The sequence below is a fragment of the Paramisgurnus dabryanus genome, chromosome 21, assembly GCF_030506205.2.
Source record: "Paramisgurnus dabryanus chromosome 21, PD_genome_1.1, whole genome shotgun sequence".
Classification (NCBI taxonomy): Eukaryota; Metazoa; Chordata; class Actinopteri; order Cypriniformes; family Cobitidae; genus Paramisgurnus; species Paramisgurnus dabryanus.
Genome location: NC_133357.1, coordinates 6,319,869 through 6,325,868, shown reverse-complemented (window position 1 = coordinate 6,325,868; position 6,000 = coordinate 6,319,869). Strand labels below are relative to the sequence as shown.

The 6,000-nt window shown below is 34.3% G+C and overlaps 1 long non-coding RNA gene across 1 annotated transcript; it reads left to right on the top strand.

Annotated features, from left to right (window-relative positions):
* The first annotated feature begins 286 nt into the window (after positions 1 to 286).
* LOC135750333 (uncharacterized) lies at positions 287 to 3,772 on the top strand. The gene is made up of 5 exons (XR_010532691.2): positions 287 to 578; positions 2,145 to 2,201; positions 2,343 to 2,404; positions 2,692 to 2,753; positions 2,912 to 3,772. It is a non-coding gene; the product is annotated as an uncharacterized lncRNA (long non-coding RNA).
* The last annotated feature ends 2,228 nt before the right edge of the window (positions 3,773 to 6,000 follow it).

The window sequence follows — 6,000 nt, the reverse complement described above, 5'->3', positions numbered from 1 at the left end:
CATGACCTACAGATGAGATCTTTATATCACTCATTAGATTGAATATTTTTGAGCATAAACACGCAGGTACATTTGCCCGCTGTTTTTACAGTAAAGTCACCTACAGTGAAACAGCAACAGGAACATAAATTCATCTTTCAAATTTCATAATAACATGTGCAGGTCATGTTTTACCTCAAAATATACAAGTAAAATGTTGAAAGAACAATGCAAAAAATTCATCAAATATTATTTTTTTAATTACACTTTAAAATATCCTGCTTTAATTTCAACCCACACTGTTAGATGTCGCTGTAGATTTAGCAGCACTGTACTGTAAAAATCCACAGTACTATACTGTATGTGTACATTACAGTACAGTACTGCAGTTCATAATGCATTCTGGGTAAATTTGTTTGAGCGGGAAAATTTTACAGTATATTTTGGTCTTGATGTAACCTTGCTGTAGCCATTGCTGTAATGTGCCAGGTGTACTTGCATTAATCAGTGAAAGTGCGCCAACGTCAAATCACACAGACAGAGGGAGAGCACAACTCTTGGCTGCAGCTGAAGGAGGACGATTGATTTCTGTCAGTTCGGTAAGTTTGAAATATTTCTGTTTCATGAAAACTTAATTTTTAGTTTAAGAATGTTGTCAATAGTTTGTCACAATATTGTTTTAAACGTGCAATGAGAGAGAAAAACGGTCGCCAACAAAGTTTCAATCTCCCTCAGAAAGTAAGCTAACGTAAACGTTACACACAGATGTCTACCGCTGCTTTAACTCGCTTTACACCTTTTTAAATGAATATAGGGTTGTTTTAACTAAATTATGACGGTTTGGTGAGTTTATATTGTGTTGAAAGTGTGGTGACAATGAAACTATTTTTAACGAAATGGACAAAGACAACCCGCCAGCGCGGTCTTGCGGTCCCAGCATAACGGTCGTTGACGGCGTTTCATCCGTTCAGTTAGCGTCAGAGAAAAGTATGAAGTTCGACTGTTTGGTAAGGCTGACTCGTGGTTGTAAACAGATAGGACTTGACACGCCGTACACAGCATACTGTAGTACCGAACTCCTCCACAGAAGTGAAAACAAGAAACCTCATATTTAACTGGATACATGCATCGAACTCATCGCAGCTTTAACTTCGACCAAATATAATTCAGACCTGGGCTCATCTTAATATCAGATGAACGAAAGGGATTGCCGCGCTTATTGTTGTTGTTATTATATTACGGTAACTTATATCAGCAAAAGCAGAGAATATCTTCTCTTAAGCGTTTTACACGCCCAGTAAGTTGTCCAATACATTTTTATGGCATATTGTTTCCACCACTTCAGATGCATTACACGCTGTATATATAAGTTTCCAAAACACATCAAATCAATGCACGAAAAGAGAATGGGCTCCGCATTTACGTACCTTTGTCTTCTCGTCTCTGTCATCTGATCGTTCATCTCTGGATGTAAAATAGTCCATAATAACATCGTGTAGGAAACTGGCATCACCAGGATTGCTCAGATTTAGGCGATCATGTTTATCTTTAAAGTGAGCAGCTAGCTACTAACTTGTTAAAAAACTTTGCGTGAAATAGTGTTACACCGCAGCCGTCCGGGTAAAACATTAAAGGGACAGTCTTTTTACCTTGTCACTATAAATCGCTATTTTCTGCACTAAACGAGACATTTTCAGAGATTTTCTGTAGACAAGATGTTATAGAATAATAATTTAAAAAAGACTTATTTAGATATTTATATATAATATATAATATAACAACTAATATATATATATATATATATATATATATATATATATATATATATATATATATATATATATATATATATATATATATTTGTTTTACAACTGACTTAACACTTACAGTAATGTTTTATTTGTTAGCATAGCATGATATTAGATTTAAACACTTAATACATTTTTAAATCAATCACTTTGTCTCTGCACAATGAACATGATCAAATATTATTAATGTTGTAAAATATATTGTTCATTGTTAGTTCATATTAGCTAAGGCATTACCAAATGTTAAGGAATAAACTCTTATAGTAAAGTGTTACTAAATTTTCTTTTACCATTTCCTTCACAATGTCTACTTATTTCTATGGCTAACAGATTTTGTAACATTTGTCTTTTTTACAGTCTTACCATTGCTTGTAAGCTGGATTGGGTAAGATGGATCATCTTTAAAGGCACCAGGCAAGTACATGATGTACAGTTACAAGTCATGTATTTTTTCGACTGCAATATTAAATGCTTTCACGTCACATGTAAAAGTACACAGGAATGTGCTGATCACTTTTTATTTGTAGTTTACATGAGTGTCCTTGCACTTTTCAGGAGTTAAGGCAGATGTGGAGGCACAATGGGTGACACCAGACACACACCAAGCACATTGTTCGGTAAGTTTGCACTTTACCACTACAGTTTCTTTAAATACCCATGTATACACTCATTCACAATTCCCACACACAACACTGTAACACGACCATACACAACATGTACACAATTGTCTTAGTTTGCCATGTAGAAATATACAAACAGAAATATTCAGACTTTGGTTATAAGAAATTTAATTTAATAATTGTATTTATTTAGCAGAGGTGTCCCTGGACTTTATTGACAAAAGATTTTGTTTTCAGAATAAAAAGTTGTGTCCAAATCAGTAACAATTGCACTTTCTGTTCAGGACATTCAATCATGACAGGATCCAGGTGGATGCTGTCCATTGAGGAAAGAGTTTGTTCAGCGGTAAGTGAATCTTCTGTATTTTAATGTAATTAGGTGTGGAACAGTAGAATAAGAGCAAAAGTATCAGAATAGGGGTAAATTCAGGGCTGAGTTAAATTTTTAAAGAATCTTTTTCTATCTTATATTTGTTGACTTAATGTTTATGATATTTCTAACAGGTTTCTGGATAGAATTAATTCCAAAGATGGGAAAAAGTGCACATCCAGACAAGGAGCAAGCAAAAAGACAAGGAACTTGGTGCAGAGAAAAGCTGTGGCCATTAACCCCCATGTGAACAGCTTCATGCAGTCCCTGATTGAGTTCGAATGGACGACTTCAAAGTAAAGGCCACTGTGGTCTGTCTGCCATTTTAATGCATTTATTTTTAGTGTTAAATGAAATTCAAGTAGAATATTTAAAACTATGGGCCAGTGTTCTTTTTACCACAGTGAAATGTTACCTTTTAGTCGATGATGGACTTTAAACTGAAAACTTCAAACTATGGAACAGTGTTCTATTTGCCAGAGTTAAATATGTTACAGCAGGGGTCTCCAAACTTGTTTATACTTGTTGATTTTATTTTATGTTACTTGATTATATGTTTATTATTGTTTAAAATCTTGTTTTAAATGTTTTGTTTCAATTAAATGTTTTTTTAAATAAAATTTTGATACAAACATTGCTTGGATTGCCTTTTAATTCATTATGTCATGTCAAGGATAGCATTTTTACCATATTAATAACTATAGATTTAAACCTAAATCTCTATCTATTTTATATAATATTATTGTATTAACTGTAATAAGTAATAAATAGTATTTATGGGTCAATATAGACATTACAGTAAATTACTGTAAAAATAGACTACTGTAATAAAATATTGTAAAATTACAGTACAGTACTGCTTTGTAACTATACAGTACTAGTTTGTGTACTGTAAAATGGTATTACAGTACAGTACTGTAAACCCAAAATACAGTAACTTACTGGCAACCGTGCTGCCAGTACCGTACTGTAAAAATACAGGGAAATCGTTAACAGTGCAGCGTTAGGTAAAAAAGGGACGAACCCAGGTAGCTGGGTTGCAATTTAACTAGAGATGCACCAATGTATCGCCAATGATAGATATTGTCAATAAAAGCCAATTTTCACACTATCGGTTATCGGCCGATAGTATAAAACAGCCGACAGTCATGGCCAATATATCCTGTCAATAAAAAGAAAACAGGAAAATACAGTTAATTTGAGCTCTGTGTATAGAAAATGTAAAGAAACATCACTAGTTTAATGTTCAATAATAGTCACAATATGAATATCTTCCTAATTTAGTTAATGCAAGTTAATATAACCACCAAACTATCTTTATCAGCATCGATATTGGTCCGAATAATAAGTATTAAATTTTTTTATTGGTGCATCTCTAAATTTAACCTATGCTGGGTTGTTTTAACCATATTTTTAACTCATTGTCGGGTCAAATGTAAACATTTTCTGGGTTAATAACTCAGCAATGTGGGTTTGTCCCTTTTTGACCCAGTGCTGGGTAGAAAATAATTTATTTTTTAAACCCAGCATTGAGTCAAAAAGGGACAAACCCAACCTGTTGGGTTGTAATTGAATCTATGCTGAGTTGTTTACACCGAAATGCTGGGTTGTTTTAATCCATTGTTGGGTCAAATTTAAACATTTTCTGTGTTAATTTAACTCAACAACTGGATTTGTCCTTTTTTAACCCATTGCTGGGCCGTTCTTTGCCTTGAAAGTTGTGAGTAGTAACCCCAAACAGCCTTCAGATAGGCTAAGGTTAATGATGATGATTTTTATTAACTACACTTAATTATTTATTGATCTTTTGGCATTTAGTTGGAAATATTGGCGCTCATAAATCAAAGCTTTTACGAAGCGACATCCCGTAACCGTGGTAACCATTTCCCTCATCTGTTCTGTGACCTGAAGTGGCATCTGAACACACTTTCATTGAGGACCGGTTGACGTTTTAAACACAGACACTAAAGAGCAGCAGGAATGAATGTTGTTTCTGACAGGACACAAATGACTCTGATATAAACGCTGAAGGCCGATCAGCTGCTCTGCGGCACATTACAATTGTGTTTATAATGGGATATCGAGTCCGGTATTGACCTGTTGATAATGGCGATGAATGAGATCACGTCAGACTCATTACGGTTGTCAGGAAGATCTAGTTAACACGCTATAGCGAATGGAGATTTAGTGAAGAAAAACAAATGCAAGCTATTTTCATCGGATTCTAGAGCGATACATCTCTCCGAGTGAATAATTGTGAGCTTTTATGGGTCATTTAAGTCTTTAACAAACTGAATAAATGCTGATATTTATACAAATATATTTATTTTCTATTATTATTAAATAGCAGAAGCACAACAATTAACCTTATTAAAGTTTCTTGTAGCACTATGAAGTAACATCATTCAATAATAATCATAATTCAATAAAATAAAAGGGACATGACAGACAATATTAGTTGAAATACATTTTGATAGAAAAGTCTCTGTTTATTTCTCACCCTGATGTAAAGTTGGGAAACTTCGGCTTTGGGCTGACAGATTTTCGAGTCTGTTGAACGTACAGGGCCTTTAATAATTTATGATAGTCTCAGCTTTTCAAAGTACCCGAGCGAGTCCCGTTTCCCCCTGACATTTAATTTGTCTGAAAATCAGCGAGCATGCAGGTCTGATTATCTCACAGAGCTTCACGTCGCTTCGGATCCGATTTTCACCATCACATGTAACACAAACTATAAATAACAGCCATCAGAAAAGCACGAGGCATCTTGTGCGTATCTGCACATTCTCGCACGATGATGTGCATACATGATTTTACTGTGGTATTACCACAATTTTTATGCAAAGATGTTACCATTATGTAAAAAATGCTTTGATGTGCCTTACAGTAGCATAATACAATATATATAAATTGTAAGCAAACCATACCACGGTATAATGATAATAAAATGTTAAAGTGATGAAGTCCACTAAACATCACCCAGTTAATGTAAAGTACGAGCACCATCTGTGTGCAAATGCATATGTTAAAATACCACAGTATTACCGTATGATAGTCACTGAACCACGTAACTGCTAAAGATATGGGATATGTGATTTACGCATCCATGTGAACAGCAAAAATTCAATACGAGCTGAATGAAATGTGTCACTGTGTATGGATGGCAGGTGAGGTGATTAATATTTGTATTGATATATCTATTTTTACTGGATCATTTCACAGT